At 47.5% G+C, this 24,613-nt stretch overlaps 1 protein-coding gene across 1 annotated transcript in view; it reads right to left on the reverse strand.

Annotated features, from left to right (window-relative positions):
- Window positions 1-6,894, reverse strand: part of Gjc1 (gap junction protein gamma 1) — an 18,108-nt gene extending 11,214 nt beyond the window's left edge. The window contains exon 1 of the mRNA XM_055620236.1: window positions 6,845-6,894. The gene's annotated coding sequence lies outside the window, so the exon portion shown is untranslated. The remainder of the gene's footprint in view (window positions 1-6,844) is intronic.
- Window positions 6,895-24,613: the final 17,719 nt, after the last annotated feature.

Consider the following 24,613-nt stretch of genomic DNA (forward strand, 5'->3'; position numbering starts at 1 on the left):
ATAAAAACTCCTGAAAAGAGAGGCATCTGAAATGCTGGCTCCATCAACCAACAAGGAAATAAAACACACCATTGTGGGCTGAAGTGCCAATTTACACTGGCAAAGAGCCATTCTGCTTGAATTCAAGAACATTCAGGAACCAGCTGGAAAAGTATGGGATAGCACATTCACCCACAACGCCTCGTAAGTAGGGCTGTCTTCATTCAAAAAGGACAGTAGTGGTATCCATGTCTAAAACAGCCTATGCCTAGATCACATAGAGAATTCTAAACAATGTTCGGTCTTGGAAAATACACATGTCAAATAAATGTGTTTCCAACATCACTAGGTTTGTGGAAGTTCTATGGCAAGGGCAATCTTGTATGGAGACATCTGAGCAATATTTATCAGGAACTGAAATACTGCTAGGCATAGTGGCACACTTGAGGTAGAGGCAGGACAACCATCTCTTCAGCCAAGAATGCTTGGTTTATACAGAGACCTTCTCCCCCAAAACTACTCTTTCCATGAAAAAATTCTAAAACCCTGTCTTTCGATCAGTGATATACATTTGTAGCATTACTGTATTTCTACATTCACGTTACTACAAATATAGCATCAGTAATATTGTAATATTGCCCCAGAAATATTACTTGAGACAGACACCTGCTAGGCATGCCATAGCTTGGAAGTTACAATTCTATCACAGCTATCCAAGTTCTTGGATTATCAACATGTGCTATCATGCTTGCCTTACAATTTTTTTTAATGGCACAGAACATAAAATTCAAATATCTACGATTATCTACATAAAATTCAAAAATATCTAGACAAATTCAAACATCTGTAATTAGTCTGAAAGTAGATTAGTGGTTATCGAAGTCTGTGGGGGGGGTGATGCTTACTTTAGGATATTAACATTCTTTTTAGATGGACAAAAAATATTCTCAAATTAACCCTTAGTGATGGCTATATATCGTTGTGAACTAGAAACATCCTTCTTTTTAATGTGTAAGCAAGGGTCTTTTGCCTGCATTTTTGTCTGTGTACCACATATGAGCCTTGGTAACTGCAGAGGTCATAATAAGGAGGGCATCAGGTCCTCTGCAAGCAGTCACAGATGGCTGAGTCACATGTGGGATCAAACTTGGGTCCTCAGGAAAAGCAGTCAGTGATCTGAACTGTAAAGCCATCTCTATAGCCCCTTCTGTGTGCTTTAAGTGAGTGGGCTGGAGCTTCAGCTCATACACATAAGATGAGAGTATTAAAAGAAAATGAGTGACATGTAAAATTTCAATTATTTCTCAACAGAGCTTTTTAACATTTTAGCTCTTTGGATACCAGTTAGATAATTCAAGGCAAGGCCTACACAGATAGAGAATAGAGGTGTCACCTAAAGAGGGTTTCTTAGTTCCAGCTGTGAGAGCCTATCAGGCTGGCCTCGAACTTACAGAGCTCTGCCTGCCTCTGCCTCCCAAGTACTGAGATTAAAGAAGTGAGCACCACCAGCCAGCTTGGCATATTTTTTTTAACAGAAAGACTTTTAAAAAATGCTTTATTTTTATTTTATGTACACTAGGGTTCTGCCTGCTTGTATGTATGTGCGAGGTTGTTGGATCCCCTGGAACTGAAGTTATAGACAGTCACGTGGATGCGTAATTCGGGAAGTGCAGCCACTGCTCTTAACCACTGAGCTGTCTCTCCCAGCCCCCTTGGCATTTTTTCAAAAAAATTCTTCAAGCCCCACTTTTATACACAATTTAAACTTTTTGGTAAATTTACTCAAGAATAAGATATGGTAAGATGAAGAAACAGGGCTGAGTAGCTCAATGGTAGAGCACTTGCCTTAGCATGCACAAGGCCCTATGTTTAATTCCAGCAACAGGGAGGGGAAAGGAAACAAAAAAACAAGCACACTCCCTTCATGAATTTTCACAAATTAAACAGACTCAGGTGACCAACATGGAGATAAATTATAAAACATCAGGAACCAACAAGATGCTCAGGGAGTAGCCATCTTGAGCGAGTAGCACAAGCCTGTGAGAACCCATGGTGGCATATACCTGTAATTCCAGCCTGCCTACAATGGAAACGGCAGGCGGAAACAGAGTCCAGGTGCTCACAGGCAGTGATTCTGGGGTATGTTGCACAGTAGAACACCAAGAAAGACCCTGCATCAACAGGGTTAAGAGAAAAACAACTCCCAAAAGTTGTCCTCTGACCTTCATCTGTGCATATGGCATAGACCACACACACACAATTTAATTTTAATTATAAAAAGGGAACTTATCACACCTAATATTCCTTTGTGTTGTGTAGACAGTGTTTCACATAGTCCGGGCTGGCCTCAAACTGTCTGTGCAGCCAAGAATGACTGCTGAGATTACAGGTCTGTGCCACCACACTCAGCCCAACAGTCCCTGAAAATCACAGTGGCTGCCATTATTCTTTGCTGATTCTCATTTGACAGTGAGTATCTGGAAGTTTTCTTTTATTTGAAAAACGGATTAAAACAAGCCACAGAGGCTGGGGATGTAGATCTGGAGAGCAGAGCACTTGCATAGCACACAGGAGGTTCAGGGTTTCATCCCTCCACTCACATACAGCTTAAAAAAAAAAAAAAAAAAAAAAAGCAGTTTCAATTACAAGTTTCATTAAGTCTATCTGCAACATGAATGTTATACAATTTTCATCTTCTAATCATTTTTTCATATCAAGGGTTCTTTTGTTGAAATAACAGCATCCATGAGATTCAGTATAAGCTCAATGGACCTACTCTGTAGTATTAATATTATAGCCCTAGACACACTTTTAAAACTACAAAATGTCACTCTAAGGCTTTGAGATAAGCTTTAGAGTTTAAGAACAGTACTCTAAGCACGGATCTCCTTTTTCTTTTTCCTATCTTAAGAAATTATGCTCATTATATACACAATTTAAAACCTCCAAAGGTGGGGGGGGTTAAGTTTCCCCATGAAAAACATAAAAAAAGCAGCTAAAAACAAAGCTCCTAACTGTTGAGAGTTCTCCTGTGGTTCAAATAATAAAGCTATTTATTCTAACAGAACATGGTGTACACCTGGAACGCCAGCACCTGGGAGGTTGAGACTGGAGGATCAGGAATTCAGGGCTAGTTATGCTCAGCTACAAGGTAAGTTTGAAACCCTGCCTCCAAACACCCAAAACGAAAAGAGAGAAAAAGCTTTGTAACCTATTGCATCATCAGCTCTCAATGACAAAGAATAACAAAGATAAACCAAAAAAGAAGGAAGGATGGCTTTTGCTTATGCTATCAGTTTCAGCCCAGGGTCATTTGGTGCCAATACTCTGGACCAAGGTCAAAGTACACCCCCAAAGGCACGCTGTCACCTCCTAAAGCTTCTATAACTTCCCAACAGCTCCATCAGCTACGGACCAAAGTCTTCAACTCACGCTTTGGGGAACACCTCAGGCACAAACCATAAATCATACATACTAAGTTTTCTCAGGTACTATCTTCAATAGTGACATATTTTCTGCCTTTATATTCTAGGTTTAAGTACAACAGGATGTAAAATGGCTTCATATACACAATTCATTTTTTTCTAAGTAGGGAATTCTCCACCATTCCTTAGTATTCTATTGCTGTTGAAGAGACACCATGACCATGACAACTCTTATAAAAGGAAGTATTTAACTGGGACTTGCTTACATTTCAGAGGTTTAGTCCATTATTACCAGCCAGTGCTCTTAACCCCCAGGCCATCTCTTTAGCCCTGTTTTGTTGCGACAAGGTCTCACTAGAAGCCCTGGCTGTCCTTGAACTCACAGATTCACTTGCCTCTGCCTTCCAAAGTGCCAGAATTAAAGGCAAGGACCACATGTCCAATTAAAAATAAATATTTAAACAAACAAACCATAATGAAACAGCACTATATCCATATACGAGACCACTAACATACAAAGACAATATATAAACCAGGGGCACATGCCTATAATCCTAACACTTGAGGTTAAGGCATGCAGACCAGTTCTGAGGTCAACCCGGGCTGTATAAGAGACTATATCTCAGGGTGTGCAGGAGAAGAAAACAAGAAAGGAATATACAATATGTAATAACAACACTTGCAGGCAGATGCACTAAAGCTTTATCAGAAGTATTTTACTACACCAAAGACTACAAAGAAAAAAGCTGCTGAATACATAAATGAACTAATTATAAGGTAGGTGCTGAGGGTACTAAGATATTAAAAATAAGACATTACCGTAAATATTACAGAGCACACTATACAGTCTACTGGTGACATAAACATAATACAAATAAAGCATAATTGCTAGAAGAGTGCTGTATTTTTAGTCCCTAGGCGAACCTAGAAAGAGGAAATAGGTTTCTTTCCTTTTTATGTGTATGAGCAAAATGCTCTTATGTGTATCTGTGCACCATTTGCGTGCTCGGTGCTTGCACGGTCAGAAGATAGTGTAACGATACTGTGGAGCTGGAGTTATGGATGATTGCAAACTGCCAGTCGGCACTGGGAATTGAACACATGTCCTCTGAAAGAACAAGTGTTCTTAACCACTGAGCCATCTCTCTACCCTGGAAGGTTTCTTGACAAGAGTAAAGGAGAGAGTTGCTTCTGAGGTAAAGGAAACAGATGTAGTGATTGCAAAGACTCTCCCAGTGAGCTTTATATTTTCGTGAAGTAGGAAAAGACATAAGTACAACAAGGATATACAGAGCAAGAAAAAATGTATCCTTGGCAGTCTTGGAACTCGCCTTGTAGCCCAGGCTGGCCTCAAACTCACAGAGAGATCCATGTGCCTTTGCCTCCCAAGTGCTGGGATTAAGGGTGCGCACCACCACTGCCCAGGATACAGAGAAACCCTGCCTCCAAAATAGATAGATAGATAGATAGATAGATAGATAGATAGATAGATAGATAGATAGATAGATAGATAGATAAGTGAATGAATAAATGAATGAATGAATGAATGAATACATACATACATACATAAAGTCTGGGCAGGGCTAGGGCTGTAGCTCGGCGGCAGACTGTTTTGTCCAGCATGCCCGGGGTTCAGTCTCTAGGAAGGACCAGAGAGACAACTATAAAAACAAGCTGGAGGTGCAGCTTAGTTAGCAGAGTGCTTCCCCAGCATGCAAGATATAAGCTCCATCTCCAGTGATGCATATACACTAATGGGGCACAGTGGCATACACCAGCAATTCTAATTCTACCAGCGCAAGGGGAAGAAGGGACAGGACTGCCACGAGTTCACAGCCAAGAATAAGACCCTGTCTCAAAAACACAACAACAACAACAAAAACAGAGCATGGGTATGTTTAGAGTGAGAGGGCAGGAAGACTAAGACCATCAGGTAAAGACAGGGCCAGCATCAGAGACGACCGGAGGAGGAGCTGGAGCAGAACCAAAAACCTGGAGGAGAGTACTTCAGGATGGAATCTAGGTCCACATAAATACCCTCTCTGGCTGGGCAATTAGGAATCCCAGGTCCAAGAATGAGTCAAAAGGAATTTCCTAAAAATAGAGTCTAACTCCACTTAACTCCAAACATCCTCAAAAGGTATGTTACAAGTCATTGTGAGGTTACAATTAATTCAGTAACAGCCAGTTAGGTAGGTCCCACAAAGACATAAGCCATAGAACGAGTAGAGGATAAGAACAGCAGGTGAAGTTTATTCCATTTCTATAGTTCTAGATTCTAAAAGTTTGTACATGTTTTCAAGGATTTTAGATAATTTCCAGATTGCGGAACTTTTTTTTTTCACGTTAAAAACATTAAGAGGGAATAAAAAGGATGGTACTCATCTTTGTTTCTTTAATACCTAGCTCTGTGCTGTGCAAGTACTTAATGGGGAAAAAAGGTTGCTGGGGCTGAGGGTATAGTTCAGTGACAGAGGACATACTTAGCATATGTCAAGGCCTTCATACAGTCTCCAGGACCACAAAAATGTTTGCTGAATGAGCCACCTGCGGTGGTACACACCTGTAACCCCTTCATTCTGGAGGGTAGGGCAAAGAAACTGGAATTCAAAGCCTCCCTGGGCTGCATACCAAGTTCCAGATCAACCCATACTACACAATGATAACCCTGCTTCAAAAAGTAATTTCTTTTCTTTAATGAGATTATCTCATTGTTGTAGGAAACCCGTTGGGTAAACACATTCCACAGGTCTGCAAGATAAACCTTTGCCAAGGTTTGAGACCATTACACACCAGGACACATCTACAAAACTTATAATTCTTGTTTAGTACTCTGCACCGAAGATCTGGTGTAACTGACTGCTCTACAAAGCTTTTTTACCCTTTACCCAGAAGAGTTTGTTCTGGTTTCTTTCTACCATGAAACAGCCCTTGAGAAACTCAAAGTAACTGCAAATAAATCCAACCCAAACGAAATCTGCAAATTTAACAAAAACTCACAATCAATTTAGTTAGGAGCTGAGCAATTACTTGTTGTTTCTCTTTGTTTTGCATCCTTGCTCTGAAGAACACCTACAAACTGTTTACAGGGCAAAGACTTTGATTCCAGAGTTACATTATTAATTCTCTTCCTCCAGATATTCATGTACTACAGACAAACTGACTTCTGCCTAACAGAGAATTAGAACCTTTCGTTTGCATAGCTTTGCACAGCGCTTTCACATATATCCACTTGGAAGGGTGCACAACCAAAACAGCAACTTTTACACTTAAGACACACACGAGCGCCTTATCCAGAACTATGTCTACCTCGATTTCCTCGATTGCACCTACTGCTGATGAGAACAAAATCAAGCACGAACACAATGAAATCTGTGGCACTGCCAGTCCCCGAGGACCAAAAACAAAAATAGTTTCAAGTGATAAAAACCGAAACTCACCCACTTGGCAAGGGAAAAGCAATCCCAAATAATCGCAAAAGGTGTTGGGGGGGAGGAACCCCCAAATTCTAAACCCCAGCCACGTAAATCTTTTCAACTCGAAACTTCAAATGCTGCAGCCAGCCCAATCGCAGCATAAGCGCCTCCTCTCTATTTTTTTCAATCTGGAGACACAACGTAGAACAATTAAAAAAAAAAAAAGAGAGAGAGAGAGACACGGCAGAACTCTCAAAGTTTCACGAAGTGAGGAGAAAGTCATCTCAAGTAAAGAAAAGGGATCCAAGCGAGAGGCGGCGAGCCGGGTCCTCCCGCCGGCCCCTCTCCCGCTCCGCAGCGCCGGGACCGAAGCTCCGGGAAGAGCCTCCGAGGGGGGCGGAGGACCCGCCGGGCCCCGCAGCGCGGCGCCGACGAGCGGCCGGGGTCGCCAGACAAAGACCAAGGCCGCCCGGCGCCGGCCCGGCCGGGTCCCCAACCGCCCCAGGAGTTGCGGGGAGCGACGCCGCCCGTCCCCGGCCCGCCCGGGCCGTTTCCCTCCCAATTTGGGAACCGCGCGCCCGGGGACAAAGAGGGCGGGCGCGCCGAGGGCGGCGGCGGGACGCGGGCGGCGACGCCCCCCGGGGCTCGGCGGGAAGCCCTCGGCGGGAGCCCCTTCCCGCCCCGCCGCTCCGGGGAGCCCGGCCCGCCGCCGCCGCCCCCTCCGCCGCCCCCTCCGCCGCCGCCGCCGCTTTCGAGGCGCCTCAGAGTTCGCCCGGCCGCGCCAGGCCCGGGTCCCCGCCTCAAGCCGCCGCTCACCCGGCGGTGGGCGCCCCCGAAGCCGCCTCCTCCGCCGGGCCTCGGCCCGTCCCGCCGGCCGCCGCCTCATGGGCCCCGCGTCGCCATCACCTTCGCCGCCTCGCCGCCGCCGCCGCCGCCGCCGCCGCCGCCGCCGCCTCCTTCGCCTCAGCCCCTCAGCCTGAGGCTGAAGCCGCTCCCGCCGCGCCCGCCGCCTCCCTCTCCCGCTCCCGCCGCCGGGACCCGCGGGGAGGCGCCTGCGCAGTGCGTGCCGCGGTGGGGGTGGGGGCGTCCCGTCTCGGCCTGGGAGCGGGGGCGCGGCGGCACGTGCGCCTCGGCTGGGAGGGGGCGCCCGGAGCGCGCGGCCCCGCGCCGGCGCCAACTTTCCGTGGCCGGGCGCGCGCGCACGCTCCCGGGCGGGTCCCGTAGGCGGGGGGCGCGCGGACCCCTTGCCCGGGGGCCCCCCTCCCCGGTGGGCGGCTGACTCGGCGCAGAGCGGGCGCCTTCCCCGCCAGAGGAGCCGCCGCCCGCGGCGTGATGGAGACACGCCTCACCTGACTTTTCCCCGGGTCGCGCCGCGGAGCTCCGCCGTTATCTCGTGCGCCAGGTCAGGAGGGCCTTGGTCTAGCGGCTCTCGGGATGCTCGTGGCCGGTCTAGGTTCTGCTCTGCAGTTACCGGGAGAACCTCCGCGGCCTCTCCGGTCAACCATCCCCGCCTGGTGGAATCGTGGTCTTTTACAGGCGTTCTACAGAGTTTTGAGGTCCTGGATTTCTCTGATTAGCAAGACCCTAATAGGCCACTTCCTCTTAACTCCTTGCAGTCCAGCAGGGTCCCAATTACAAGACTTTTTTTTTTTTTTTTTTTTAATGTACATGAACAGGAATTCCCCTGATCGAGGCTGCCGGTTAAGAAAAGGAAAACTAGTTGAGGCTATGGCTCAGCTAGTTGAGAGGCTATGGCTCAGCTAGTTAAGAGTTTGCACTGCTCTTGCAAAGGATCCTCACCACCCACTTCTGGCTGTTCACAACCACCTGTACAGCCCCTGGGGGAACCCGACTCCTTTGTGGGCTCCTGTACTGATGTGCGCATACCTACACACAGACACAGACGTAATTAAATATAATAAAAATAAATCCTTAAAGAAAAAAAAGGAAACGGAAAATTCCCCTAAATACTTTAGACTGGGTGACGAAAGTGCGGGAAAGGACCTTTCCTGCGCTCTGGAATTAAAAATGGACACGCTTTTAGTTTTGCTCTTGGCCAGGGAAGAAATTAAGTACTAACAAGTGAGACAGCTTGCAGGTCAGATTTCACCAGAAGCCAAGCGCCAAGCCTAGTTCACAGGTTAGGCACCGAAAGGGCTGGGCAACTGCTTCCCCCCCCCCCCAACCACCCAAGAAGTTTTGTTTGGCCACTATGACGTTTTCTCAAAAAAATGTAAACTGCCCCAAATTTTAAATCCTGGTTTCTGGCTTCTCTCAGAAAACCTAAGAGTGTGTTCAGGTTGAGCCTCAATTTTCATTTGTGTTGTTCCTCTCTATGTAGTCTTAATTGTTCCTGGAGCTTGCTAAGTAGACCAGGCTGGTCTTGAACTCACAGAGATCCTCCAGCCTCTGCCTCATGAGTCCTAGGACTAAAGGTGAGGGCTGCCATGCCCATCTGTGAGCACCTGTTTATGTGACAGCTACTTCTGACCCGTGTTTGGTTTACTGAGACCCAACACTGTCCCAAGTCAGCTGATTGAGTCTTTTCCATTCCTTAAAGGGTTTGGCCTCTGATCATCAAAGTTCTCCTCAGCTGGCTTTCCCCATCACATGACTTCTCTAGAGATATATTTCAATCGGCAAATGTGAAGAGCTTTTAAATACATGTAAATAGTCGGGGCTGGGGTATGGCTCAATGCTGGAGCTCTTACCTAGGATGCATATGGCCTGAGGTGTAATCACAGCTCCTCTCCTCACATCTTTGAACATGTTGACGGAAATGTTAAAGCCACAGCCTGTGCACACATGTAAACTGACGCAAATCACTTGGCAGAGCACATATCCGGTAAACTGTCGACATGTGAATACATTAGAACTTCAGCGATTCCACGGGACTGCTACAGAAACACCTACAGGTGTCCGCCAAAACAGAGCGTTCATAGAAGCACTTTTCACAACAGCCAAAACAAAAACAAAGGAAACTACTCAAAAAGCCCACTAACCACAGAACAGATAAAAGCTGCCATAGACATACGCTGGTACAATGTACATGAATGAGAATAAAAGCCGAATTGTAGAATCTCACTAAAGTTCCCATTTATATACAGTCTGAAAACAGGCAAAAGGAGGATTCTGTGTGGCTAAGAACAAAAATTACCTGGTGTGCAGGACAGTGCCTGGAAAGGAGCATGATGGGACTTTGGGAGCTGCTTCTGTGCTTGATCCGGAAGCTGAATACACCGGTGTGTTTAGTCGGTTATGTTGAGCTGTAGATGGGTCTTCTTTTTCTTTCTTTTTTTTCTTGGTGCTGAGAATCAAACTCCGGGCCTGCTGCATGCTAGGCGACTCTCTAACCACTGAGCGATACCCTAGACCCTGAGCTATGGACTTTTGCGTGTGTGTAGCGCCTGCACATACATGTAGGAGCCAGAGGTCAACCTCACGTGTCTTAGCTGCCCTCCACTTTATTTTTTGAGACAGAATCTCTCACTTAACCTGGAGCTTATTGATTCAACCAGTCACCAAGCTCTGGGGATCTTCTTTCTACCTCCTGGGCACTGAGATAACACTGCCAACCCGATGGTGGCACAAGCCGTGAATCCCAGTACCCATGAGGCAGAGGCAGGTGGATCTCTGTGAGTTTGAGGCCGGCCTGGTCTACAAAGTGAGCTTTGAGGACGTGGGTTCGAGTCTCAGCACCCACATGGCAGCTCACAACTATCTGTGACTTCCACTTCCGGTGCCCTCTTCTGGCCTCCACTGGTACCAAGCATGCATGTGCTACACAGACAAATAGGCAGGCAAACCACACATACACTTTAGAGTCCGTGGGAATTCTACAGAAACGCCTGCAGACGTTCACCGAAATACCGCGTCAGAGTGTCCGTAGAAGCGCGTAAATAAAAATAAAATTGAGAAAAGCACATCAATCGCAGGGCGTCTGCTTAATGTGAAAGGCCCCGCGGTTGAGTTGCACGTGACAAAGTGGGTAAAGGTGACGGTCTGGGTTTGAGCCACATGATAGAAGAGACGCTAACTCCTTCAAGTCACGCTGCTGACGGGAGATCCGGGCTCCGGGATCTCCCAGGAAGAGAGCAATATGGCCAGATAGGAGCCCAAGAGCAGAGTTCTCAGAGCCCAAGAAGCCTGCCTGCCTGACCAAGGGTAGGGATGGGGATGAGGGCTGACAGCAGGCCCAGGACAGGTGCCTACACCCAGGAACGAGGGTGGTACGCGCCTGTGCTGAGGCTGGACAGGGAGGTGGGGGTGCGCATGCGTGCAAGGGTGCGTGCGTGCCTCCACGCTTCAGTCTCTTGGCTTCCTCCCGAGGATAGAGTCCCTGACTCCCTTCCGCAGCAGCACCCAGCCACGGTCGGTTGCACCCCAGCCTTGGTGTATTGCACCCCGGTCTGACACGATGCTAAGGGCACCTCATATCTATCGTGTAGACGTCGTCGTGCACGCAGGCGCAGAGAGAGGAGAAGTAGAAGTGGTTTTTACTGAGGTTTTTGTTGTTTGCGGACAGAGGTTTACACTGTAGCCCAGGCTAGCCTTGAGCTTTTCATGATTCTCCGTCCTCTACTACCCTGAGAGCCAGGATTCTAGGCATAAACCATCATGGCCAGCTTGGCTTCAGCAGGTTTTAATGCAGATATATATGTACATATAGACATATATGTCTATATAATATGTATGTATAATATATATTATATAATATATAATATATGTGTATAATATATATATATATACATATATTAGAGAGAGAGACAAGATCTCTTTCTGTAACGCTGTTTGTCCTGTAACTCCGTATATAGACCAGGCTGGCCTCTAACTCCGTATGTAGCCCAGGCTTGACTGGAAGCTCAGATCTGCTTCCCCCCGCCCCCTGAGTTGTGGGATTAAAGGTGTGTGCCACTCGGTTCGGCCACTGATGAATATTTACATCAGTGTGGCGGTGTGTCAGCAGCCCATCCTGGACGGCGCAGTGTCAACTATATCCCCAGTTGTGATCCCCTGGACAGGCGTGGGAACTGCACCCCACAGAGCCCCCCACGGTGCCCTCATCGCGCAAACTGATACATCTTATATCCTATTCTAAAGGGTTGACTGCATTCAATTATGCGTACTATATAACGGAAGATATATAATTATACACATGTAGAATCAAATCCTATGTTCATCCTCCTATAAACTGGTGCATAAACCTGCCAAGAAAGCCATCCTTTATCTCTGTCCATTTCTTACGGGGCCTGGGAACAATTCCTTCTAAACGATTACCTCATTATCATTGTCTCCCTTTAGATGTATGCTGGTTAGTTTCTTTTTAGTTCACTTGACATACTAGGGTCTTCTGGGAAGAGGGAAATGTAACGGAGAAAATGCCTCCGTAAGATTAGTCTGTAGGGAGCCGTTCAGTGGTGACGGTCGCCTTTAATCCCAAGCATTTGGGAGGCAGAGGCAGGTGGATCTCTGAGTTTGAGGCCAGCCTGGTCTACAGAGCAAGTTCCAGGACAGCCAGGGCTACACAGTGAAATCCTGTCACAAAAAGTGGAGGAAAGGGCTGGAGAGATGGCTCAGAGGTTGAGTGCACTGACTGCTCTTCCAGAGGTCCTGAGTTCAATTCCCAGAAACCACACGGTGGCTCACAACCATCTATAATGAGGTCCGGTGCCCTCTTCTGGTGTGCAGGCAGAACACTGTATACATAATAAACAAACAAACAAACAAACAAACAAATAAATCTTTAAAAAGAGAAAGAAAATAAGATTTGTCTGTAGGAAAGTCTTTGGGGCATTTTTCTTGATTAATTTTTGATAGGGGAGGGAGCAGCCCACTGAGGGGGGTACCGTCCCAGCATGTGGTCCTCCGGTGTATAAAAAAGCAAGCTGCGCACGCCATAGAGGGCATGCTACTAAGCAGCATTCCTCTGTGGTTCTTTTTTTAAATTAATTACCTTATTTTTAATTTTTCAGACACACTCATTTTATTTTATGTGTTTTGCTTACGTGTGTGTGCATGATGCCTGCTGAGGTCAGAGCGGGGAACAGATCTTCTTGAACTGGAGTTTAGGATGGTTGTGAATCACTGTGTGGGTGCTGGGAACTGAACTGGGTCCTCTGCAAGAGCAGCCAGTGCTCCTCACCGCTGGCCCTTCTCTCTAGCTCCTCCTGTGTTGTTTGTTTGTTTGTTTGTTTGTTTGTTTTAATTCAAGCTCTTGCCTTAAGTTCCTGCCCTGAATTCCCTTCATTGTGGATTATAAACTGTAAGATAGAATGAACCCTTTCCTCCCCAAGATGCTTTTGGTCATGGAGTTTATAACAGTAAGAGAAAACAAAGTAACACAAGATAAAGTATGTGTGTGTGTGTGTGTGTGTGTGCCTGTGTGTCTGTGTGTGCTTGTGTGTGTATGTCTTTGTGTGTGTGCCTGTGTGTGTCTGTATATATGTCTGTGTGTGTGTCTGTGTGTATGCCTGTGTGTCTGTGTGTGTGCCTGTGTGTGTGTCTGTGTGTATGCCTGTGTGTCTGTGTGTATGTCTGTGTGTATGCCTGTGTGTGTCTGTGTGCTTGTGTGTGTATGTCTTTGTGTGTGTGCCTGTGTGTGTGTCTGTGTGTGTGCTTGTGTGTGTGTCTTTGTGTGTGTGCCTGTGTGTGTGTCTGTGTGTGTGCTTGTGTGTATGTCTTTGTGTGTGTGCCTGTGTGTGTGTCTGTGTGTATGCCTGTGTGTGTCTGTGTATATGTCTGTGTGTGTGCCTGTGTGTGTATGTCTTTGTGTGTGTGCCTGTGTGTGTGTCCGTGTTTGTGTCTGTGTGTATGCCTGTGTATGTCTGTATATATGCCTGTGTGTGTATGTCTTTGTGTGTGCCTGTGTGTGTCTGTGTCTGTGTCTGTGCCTGTGTGTGTCTGTGTGTGGTGTGTTGCTAAGGACTGAACCTAGAGCCTGGCGCATGGCAGGCAAGCACTCCAGGTCTACGGCGCCTGGTTATAGTGTTGTTCTTTGTTCTTTTTAAATCATGACACTTATTTATCTATTAATTTAGCGTGTATCACAATGTGAAAGGCAGGGGACAACTTTTGGGAGTTGATTCTCTTCTTCCACCAAGTGGTTTCCAGGGATCAAACTCAGGCAATCAGGCCTCACTGCAAGTGCCTTTACCAGCTGAGCCATCTTGCTGGCCCCTGTTATGTTTAGTTTAAACAGGGATTCATGTAGTGAAGATTAGCCTTGGCGCTCACTATGTAGCCAAGGATAACCTGGAATTCTGATCCTCCTGCCTCCAACTTCACAGTTCCCGGGTGACAGGTTTACAGCTGGGCACCAAACCCAAGGCTTCGTGCGTTCAGGGCACACTTTCTACTAACTGGTCTACATCCCTGGGCCGGCCCATGGGTTTTGAGAAAGGGCCCCAACTGTGTAGCTCAGGCTAGCCTTGAAATTGTATTCCTCCTGCCTCAGCCTCCTATCTACTGGAATTTCAGAGTACCATGCCCAGCTCAGAGTAATCTTTTAAAGACAGAAAAAAAATGGGACCCAAGGAAAACAGATGATTTTACTGAACATAGTTTTATAAACAAGGTGTATGACCTAAGGTTCCTGTCTTCTAGTCAGGATTTTTTTTTCCCACTCCTCAACCATCTTGCTGGCTGGTAACACGTTCAGCCCCTTTACAGATGGGAAAATCAGGTGGGAGCTCTTGTGCCCAGGCATTCCCCAAAGTCTGAAGAGACGGCTCAGCAGCTAATAACACTCACTGCCCCAAGGAGGATCTGGGCTCTGTTCCCAGAACCCACAGTTGTCTGTAAATACAGTGCTAGAGGATTCCAATGCCCTCTTCTGGCATCAGGCGTGCATGAGGCGCACATACCTGCATGCGGGCAGAACACTCATGCACATAAAGTAATTTTCAAAAATAAACCCTGGAGGGACTGAAGAGATGGCTCAGCAGTTAAGAGCGCTGGCTGCTTTTCCAGAGGACTCGAATTCAATTCCCAGCCCCCACGTGGGGCTCACAACTATCTGTAACTCCAGTTCCAGAGGATCTGCCACACCCATACTGACATGCAGGCAGAGTACCAGTGCACATAAAAATAAAGAAATCTTAAAAAAAAACAATCCTGGAAACTCGGTGGCTTTAAAAATATTAAACTACTTTTTAAAAAGAAAGAAGCTAAAGCAGGGCATGGTGGCACACGCTTTTAATCCCAGCACTTGGGAGGCAGAGCCAGGTGGAGCTCTGTGAGTTCAAGGCCAGCCTAGTCTATAGAGTGGGTTCTAGTACAGCCAGAGCTACACAGAGAAACTCTGCCTCAAGAAAAAAGCAGAACAAAACAAACAAGCAAAAACAACAACAACAAAAATAGAGTTTAAATTAAAAATGAAAGAGCCAGCAAAACATTGTGGTGCGTGCTTTTTATATCAGCACTTGAAAGGCAGAGAGGCAGGTGGATCTCTCAGTTGGATCCGGCCTGGTCTACATAGTGAGTTCTAGGACAGCCGGGGCTATACAAAGGGACCTGTCTCAAAAAAGGAAGAAAGAATGAATGAATGAAAGTAAACGCTGAGGAGACAGGAACACAGGGTCCGAGCTTATAGAACCCAGGTCAGTGCATAGCAGGTACTTGGGAAGCATGTGCCAGGTGCCTGAACAAAAGCTTTCCATTCTTAGAACAAAAAGGACAGCCTACTGAAGACTGGGAGAAGAAAAAAAAAAAAAAGCAACAACAGCAGCAAAACACCAAGTTTCAAACAGGGAAACAGGTCTAGTTTCCAGGCTCTGGCAAGGGAGTGGCTGGGACCCTGTGCTGTGAGAACCACATTGCTTTTTATTCACATGGGGCTCAGGCAGGAAAAGATCAAAACCCCAGTTTGAGAACTCGAGAGTCACCCTGGGGCTCTGTGGTTTGGGAACGGGAGGGTCAGCTTGAAGGCTGCATTGTGTCACTATTTCCATTACATACTTTCCAGGGTCCCCTCTTGGCTGGTAAATCCAGAGCAGATTCCTCGGGGGGGGGGGGGGGGTGGGGGACTGGCACAGAGGCCTGGAGAGGTAGCATCTGAAGAGTACTCACTGTTGGCAGCAAACAGCTGGGTCCGTCTGGCCTGGCCCAGCCTGGGTGGGAAGGTGGACGGCTCAGGGTTCCTCCTTTCCCTGGGAGATGGGTATTAGCAGCTCTCGCTCCCTCCCTCTCTGCTAATCCAGGCAGTTTCGGTTAATCTACAGGCTTTATTGTACCATTTCTTTCTGCCTTTGCCTACAAGGATGTTAGCTGAGTCCGATCTCTGTCGTGGGAACCTTGTTGAGTACGTAACACAAGTCCTATAGTAGAGCAGGAAGGGTAAGATGACTCCCACCAGCTGTGTCCCAGGGCCCTGTTTGTATTTTTTTTGTGTATTGATGTTGGATTTTAAGATGAAGATCAGTTTTCCTTGGGAGAATGAGGGCTAGATGCCATATATTGAGAAGCTAAGGTGGTCAGACTTAAAGTCACCTGACCTGGTGTCACAGGCCAGACAGACCCAGAACCCAGGGCTCTGGCCCACCCAGGCCTGTGCCAGCTTTGGGAAATGTGCCTAGTTCCTGAATGCCTGCAAGGCCTGGGTCCAGTCATCCAGCTGGCTGTTTGCACTCCTGGTTCCAGTGCCCCACCTTTGGCTTTTTAACATAGGTCCTCAGGGATGGGTGGATGGCTCAGCACTTAAGAGAGCTGGCTGCTCTGTAGTTACTCCGGATTGGTTCCCAGTGCCCGCTTGGCAGCTCGGAACCCGCATATAACTCCAGTCCTAGGGGGCCTGATGTTCTCCTATGGCCTCCTTGGCATCATAGAGGCACTCGGTGCCCAGCACAATGCAGGCAAAACACCCAGACGCGTAATAATAAGATAGTTTTAAATTTTTGCTCTTAACTGCTAAGACATCTTTCTAGCACCTAATAATAATTTTTAAAAGATTTTTTTTTTTTTTTTTGTGAAAAACCAAGTTTTCACATACCCGACTCTGGCCTCGAGCTCACCTTGCAGCCAAGGATGATCTTGAATTTCTGATTCTCCCACCTCCTAAGCACTGGGGTTACAGGTAAGCACCTCCTCACTAGCCTCGCTTTTCCTCCTCCTTCTGGGGACTGAGGAACCCAGGAACCCAGGCTCTGGGTGTTAGGCACACCCTCCACCCCTGAGCTACATGCCCAGCCTCTGCCCTCATGTTCTGTCTTGTTTGAGGCAGGGTCTCTCTTTTCCGTTGCTGTGTATTTCAGCATACCTGGCTTCTGAGTTTTCCAGGGTCGCCCCGTGTCTAGTCTCTTGGCTCCAGAGGAGTGCTGAGATGCCATAGTTGTGCAGTTCATCAGGCTTGCATAGCGAGACATTCTGGCTGAGGAGCCATCTCCCTTCTTCTTGTTTCCTTGTTTTTTTTAATTTAACTTAAAAAAAAAAAAAAGATTCATTTAGGTCAGGCACGGTGGCACATGCCTGTATTACCATCACTCAGGGAGGCAGAAGCAGGCGAATCTCTGTGAATTCGAGGCCAGCCTGGTCTACAAATCGAGTCCAGGACAGCCAAGGCTACACCGAGAAAGAAACCCAGTCTAGAAAATATGTATGAGTGCAAACCATAGGCACAATATTGCCTGAGGAGGCCAGGAGAGGGCGAGGGATCCCCTGGAACTGCTGTTGCAATGTTTGTGAGCCATCAAGTGGGTGCTAGTAATTGAAGCCAGGTCTTCAGGAAGGACAGCCAGTCCTCTTAATCGCAGAGCCATCTCCGCAGCTTGCTTGCTTTTTAAAACAGTCGAGACTCTTACCTGCCAGAGCAGTAGGGAGGACTAAATAAAATGTGTAAGCCGTTTAAAGTGTCTAGGTTTTTGAGGATTTTAAGTATCATCCTGCATACAAAGGATTTTCTATGCTTTAATTTTTTTAAAAAAGATTTATTTATTTAACTTACTTTATGTAGATGAATGTTCTCCCTGCATGTACACCTGCACACCAGAAGAGGCCATCAGATCCCAGTATAGATGGTTGTGAGCCAACATGTGGTGGCTGGGAATTGAACTCAGGACCTCTGGAAGAGCAGCCAGTGCCCTTAACTGCTGAGCTATTTCTCCAGCCCCATATAAAGGATTGTAGAGGGAGCTGGGTGATGTGGGAATTCAAAAGCACTCAACCTGATGGGCAGTGGTGGCACACACCTTTAATCCCAGCACTCAGGAGGCAGAGGCAGGTATCTGTGAATTCAAGGCTGGCCTGGTCTACAGACCAAGTCCAGGACAGTTAGGGCTACACAGAGAAACCCTGTCTCAAACAAAACAAAACAAAACAGAAAAAACAAACAAACAAACAAAAAGGCACCCAACACAAGGACCTTGGCAAGCAATCTCAATTTCCGGTACATCCATTTCCTGTCTGAGTCAGGAGTCTCTGCCAGGACATCCCACAGGCCAGAACTATTCCTGCACAGGCAGGATTCTGTACAGTAGCATCACACAGCCACGTTCCGTCTCCGAGCCACCATTATCCACACCCTGCACCTCACTGGTTCTGAACTCACTGCCTACACTGGTTTGAATTTGTGGGTTCGACTGATCCTCTGGCTCAATTCCCGAGTTGGGACTGCAGGCACACAACCACCACGCCCGACTCTACTCACAGCCCCTTAAAATCTGTTTGAAATATGTGAACAGTGTCCTCTGGAACATATCAAAAGTACTTTCCTGGCTCCACGCCCGTGGCTCTTGGGGATATCCTTGGACAGATGCAGCAAGGTCCCTAGAACGTCGTCCTGTTTCTAACAGGAGATGGGGTATTACAGCTTCCCAGGCCCACGGGTCACCTGCACCTACACACTTCATCTGGAAACTTCTCATGAACTACCTCTTCCCACTGCTCTTTTCTCTTCTTTTCCTCCTTCCTTTCCTTTTTTCTTCCTTCCTTCCTTGCTTGCTTCCTTCCTTCCTTTCATCCTTCCTTCTCCTTCCTTTCTTCCTTCCACCTTCCTTCTTTCTCCTTCTTTCCTTCCAACTTTCTTCCTTCCATCCTTCCTTCTCCTTTCTTTCTTCCTACCATCCTTCCTTCCTTCCTTCTCCTTCCTTCCAACCTTCCTTCTCCTTTCTTCCTTTTTTCCTTTCTTTCTTATTTTCTTTCTCTCAAGCCAGGGTCTCACTCTGTTGCTCTGGACTGACCTAGAACTTGCCCTGTAGACCAGGCTGGCTCTGAACTCATGGAGATCCACCTGCCTCTGCCTCCTGAGTGCTGGTGTGCCACCACCCCAGTCCTTTTCTCTGCCCTTTGCCTCTCAAATCCCAGGTGCTTCTCTATGACCTAAATGGCTTCTTTTTCTCCTAAGACAGCCTCTCAGTCCTTCTACTCTGCTCTTTCCCGTGCCATCCTCTGTTCTTTGTGTCATTCCTTCTCATCTTCCCCTCACTCACAGCTCTCGGCAGAAGCTTCATGTTGCTCCCCTGCCAGGTGTGGCGACTCAGCTCTCTTGGGCTATATATAGCACAGCTGTGCCTTAGATTATGTGCAGAGAGCCTCGAGACCTCATCCCCTTCCCCCAACCTGTTCCACTTCAACACAGACGGGGACAACATCCAGGAAGTTTCCGGTTAGGGAGAGGCAGCCCAACACTGTGGGTGGGACAGGAGGAGGGGGCCTACACTGAACTTGGGATCTGTTGCCTGGGACTTTTTAGTCTGGGACCCATTTCCTGCGACTTGTTCGTTCTGGAGGGAGGAGAGCAGGCACTGGGGTTAGGAGTGCTGACCTCTGGATGGAGACTCAGGGATCAGGTGGCATAAGGAAACATTTAGAGTGATCAATGCAGTGAGTGGGCGCGTTGACTCCGCCTCCAACACCGGCCTGACACTAAGTTATTTAATTTAGGCCCCTCTAAGCCAGATTGTATTAATGTGACCTGATTTGGAAGAGAAAGAAGGCCCAGTAAGCAAATTACTAACAGAGAAGTGTTTACATGGAAACAGTTATTAAACACTTGGCATATGAACAAAAACGATGCTGTCATAATTTTATCTTATCTGTCTACTAAAACGGGATGCTATGGAAACTCATTACTGCAAGTTTTACTGTATGTCCCTCCCCCCCCCCCTCGTGCCCTTTTTGGTGCTGGAGACCAAACCCAGAGCCTTGAATGCCAGACAAAGACTGTTAAGCAGAGTCATTCCCAAGTCCTTCTCACAAGTTTTGGAAATGAAAAAAGCAACTTTATTTCTCCTATCTTACGACTTCTCCTGCAGTACAGTCTTCTGTGTTAGTACTGAGCAGGAAAACCCGTTTTGAGGGACAGTTTACTTGTGTGGACCAAAGGGGCTACTGTGGGACACGCACTGACATACTACAGCTTCCACAGCGAGATGCTTTTGTTTGTTCTATTTATTTTTGTTTTCCTTTGTGGGGGAGGTTGCAAGGGCAGATAGGAAGGAACAGGGAGATGAGTGGAACTGGGTGCATGATGTGAAATTCACAAAGAATCAAAGCCGGATGCAGCGGCTTAATGCATCCGGAGTGCTGTAATCCCAGCACTCGGGGAGGCAGAGGCAGGCAGATCTCTGTGAGTTTGAGGCCAGCCAAGTCTATAAAGCGAGTCCAGGACAGGCAAGGCTACACAGAGAAACACTGTCTCGAAAAACAAAAGAGAACTGTGGAGAGCTGCTTGTTTGGAAAGCTGCTTTGCTATTGAGTATTTGGTGAAAAACATATTTTTCACCCTGGCCTTTACCTTGAGACAGAGATTAACAGTATGTTTTGGCAAGCTCCTTTAACTTGTGTGACCTTGGACCGTTTCTGCTATACACAGAGATGGTCCGGGAACAAGTTTGACTGCGCCATGAACCCCTTCCTTGTATTGATGTGCCTTGTTTTGCTTTGCCTATAAAAAGGAGCTATGGAATAAACTCGGGGCTGCTGCAGTTTTTACTGACAGTCTTCTCAAGATGATCCCTTGTGTCTTGCTTTATTTCTTTCAATTCTCACTCCCCACTCAGGTACCATTTGACTTGGCCAGCGGCCTCCAGCAAAAAACAAACAAACAAAAAGAATCAACAAAGAGTTGAAAATGAGGAAGAAAACTTACTCATTGCGGTCACACTGAGGAAAGGGGACATAGAGGGGTCCCAGTGACCCTTACAGCTAGCTGTCTTTGTGCATGAAATGAGGGTAAGAAGTCTGCATCATTAAAAAAAAAAAACAAAAAACGTTCTTATTTATTTATAATGGATACAATGTTCTGCCTGCATGTACACCCGCACACCAGAACAGGGCACCAGATCTCATTATAGATGGTTGGGAGCCACCAGGTGGTTGCTGGGAATTAATTCCCAGGATCCTTGGAAGCGCAGCCAGTGCTCCTAACCTCTGAGCCATCCCTCCAGCCCAGTCTGCATCACTTTTAAGCAGTCCTGGTGAAGGTGTGGTGGCTCCGCATGTCAATCACCCGCCGCTGTTTCAGCTCCCGTTTGTCCCGCAAGCTAGGCGGATACATTGCTGGAACCGGATAAAATCTCTTCTTAGCAGGCAGGCAAGTTCTTCCCCTGGCCGGGAGCTGGGCCTTAGACTTTATCTTCGTCCGCCAAGGGACTTGTGAGAAGTCTTAATTCTTTGGAGTCTACTGCTGCAGTAATTTAGTACCGAGAGGGAGCAGCACTTCTGAGTGCGCTTTGCCTGTTCGGACGTGTGTGGGTACACGCGTGCAGCTTTGTGCATGTGTGTGCAGAGGCAGAGGTTGACATCACGTTTCTTGGGTACTGGTGGAGCTGAACTCTGAACTAAAGATCTCCTTTCGTTAGCTGGCTCTGTAGTACACCTGTAATCCTCGCGTGTAGGCGACAAGAGAAAGATCTCTGGGTTCAAGGCCAACCTGATCTACCTGACAAAGTCCAGGCCAGCCAAGGCTACATAGTGAGGCCTCAGTTCAAAAAACAAAAACTCAAGCTGGGGAATGGTGGCGCATGCCCTTAGTCCCAGGATTTAGGAAGCAGAGGCAGGCTGATCTCTGTGAGTTCAAGGCCAGCCTGGTCCATAGAGTGAATGCCAGGACAGCCAGGGATACACAGAGAAACCCTGTCTCAAAAAACAACAACAACAACAAAAAAAACCAACTAACAAACCAACCGGCCAAACACACCAAAAACAAACCTCCTTTCAAGATGTGACTCAGTGAGTAAAAGTGCCACCAAGTCTGACAGAGTTTGGTCCCCAGAACCGATGCAAAAGTTGGAGGGAAAGAATCAGCTCTCTGACCACCACAGCATGTGGCATGGCATACATATGGCCACGCACACACAGCACATGTTCACATAATAGTAATAAGCTTTAAGGTGTGGTGTGTACGCCGTTAATACCGGCAGAGACACTGGAGCACTCTGAGTTCAAGGCCAGCCTGGTCTACATATCAAATTCCTAGCCAGTCAGGGTGCCATACTGAGACTATCTCAAAAAAAAAATTTTTTTTTAGTTGTGTGTACCCACACATGCTCACATATGAGCGGGCATATGCCAGTGGCATCAGGTCGCCCGGAGTTGCGGTTTCAGGCGGTTTTCGTGTTCATGAATGTTTCAGACACGGATGCTGGTTGCCACACTCAAGAGCATTTTCCAGCCCAGTGACTTATTTTTAGGTCTAGGTGTATGTGAGGGGCTTGCGTGCGTGCCTGTGAACCACATATGGGCCTGGTGTCTGCGGAGGCCAGAAGAAGGCATAGGGTCCCCTGGAACTGGAGTTACAGGCAGTTGTGAGCTACCACGTGGGTGCTAGGATCCCAACCCAGGGCTTCTGCAAGAGCAAGGCCTCCTAAGCCCAAGCCATGTCTCCAGCCCTTTGTCCCTGTTTTTTTTTTTTTTTTTTCTTTCCCCAATGATTTGGATCAGATCGTGATCCCTGTCTTGTTACACCCAGGCGTTTCTACGTTCCTTCCTGTAGCCTACACGAGAGGAGCGTCTACCACGCATCTCTCGAGAACTCAGGCAGGGCCTGGGGATCTGGTGAGGCAGCGCCGGGGTGTGTGTGAACGACCGAGAGGAGAGTTCTCATGGACACTGGGGATACGGGGAGGCCCTGGGGATTTGCTGTGACCTTGAGCCTGTTCTTACGGCGGCGAGTGTTAGAGAGAGAGAGAAGAGGGACATCAGCTGCTGGACACATTTCCAGGGCCGAAAAGGCCCCTCTGGGGAACGCAGGCACGCACGCACGCACACAGAGTGATGCCCGGAAGGAACAAAGGTCTGGAAGGGAGGGAGACCCTCCACAGTGCGTCCTGACCTGGCCCCACGGGCTCAGCACAGCTGCTGCTTTTCCTAGACAGGGATGGACCAGCAGTCCTGTACTTCAGTATCGAGGAAAGGCTTCAGCTTAGCCGGTCCCCCGGAGGCAGCCAGGCATGGGGCAGATCATGACACCACTTATTAGCTGTGTATCTTGGGCAAGTAATTTGATGTCTCAGAAGCACAGTCCCTTTCTCTGTGACAGGTCCGAAACGTAAATACCCGGTATAGGCAGAATCACACTCATATCGTGAGGCTAGGGTGAGCATCAATCCAGCTGTTTCAAACTCCTGAGAAACGTTCCCTTTCCTGGCTGAGTGTGGTGCAAATGTCTTTGATCCCAGCACTTGGGACGCAGAGGCAGGTGGAGGCCAGCCTGGTTGGTCTATCATATGAGTTCCAAGCCAGCTAAGGCTATAGTGGGACTCTGTCTTGGACAACAGAAAGACCCTTTAATCCCCAGCCCCTTACAACTAAGGCTGAACCTAGGGTTTCCCACTTGCTAAGCAAGTGTTTTACACTGAGCTATACTCTAAGCCTCAACTCTAACTCTTCTGAATTTAATTTTTTTATTGTTGCTTTTTTTTTTTTTTTTTCCCCCAAGACGGTGTTTCTCTGTGTAGCCTTGGCTGTCCTGGCACTCTGTAGACCAGGCTGACCTCAAATTCTGAGATCTACCTGCCTCTGCCTCCAAGTGCTGAGATTAAAGGCTTGTGACACCACTGCCTGGCTTTTTGTTGTTTTGGTTTTTTGAGACAGGGTTTATCTGTGTAGTCTTGGCTGTCCTGGAACTTGTTCTGTAGACCAGGCTGGCTTCAAACTCACAGAGATCCACCTGTCTCTGCCTCAAGCTCTGGGATTAAAGGCTCTGCTATGTGGCTATTTCATTTTATTTTGAGATAGGCTCTATGCCACCCTGGCTGGCCTGGGACTCACAGTGGTTCACCTGCTTCTGCCTTCTGAGAGCTGGCATTAAGGTGTTCACTAACGCACCTATTTCTTTTTTGAGACAGAGTCTCACTAAGTTGTCCAGGCTTGAATTTAGCCTAAAATTAGCCTAGGCTGGCATTGAATTTGCAATCCTCTTTCCTCAGCCTCCTGGTTCAAAAAGGAACCAAGGTTAGGACCAGAAAGTCCTACAACTTAAGTGTTTGTTTTACTTAGATTCCACACTGCTCTTAAGAGTAGATGAAACAGTTCAGCTTGGGGGTGGAGCCAGGAGCCTTGTCCATCTTTGCCTCTCTAGTTCTCTGCAGCAACATTCAAGCATGTGCCCTTCACACGAGTGCACACACAGGCTCCCATCAGTTAAGGTCTCTTCTCCATCAGGTCTAACCTCTCTTTGCTGCATCTGGAGCTCAGCGGATGGGGGTAGGGGACGGGTTGTTCAACCGATGCCCCATTCTCTCTCCTCCCCGCTCTCATAACTTCAAAGACACTGCTTCCCTGACCCCAAAGTGACAACTCTGGCATTGGCTTTTGACTGCTTCAAAGCAGCAGATGCTGAGCCTTGGGCTGGCTGCTCGC

The sequence above is a fragment of the Psammomys obesus genome, unplaced genomic scaffold (genome assembly GCF_907164565.1).
Source record: "Psammomys obesus unplaced genomic scaffold, mPsaObe1.curated_primary_1811, whole genome shotgun sequence".
NCBI classification, from domain to species: Eukaryota; Metazoa; Chordata; class Mammalia; order Rodentia; family Muridae; genus Psammomys; species Psammomys obesus.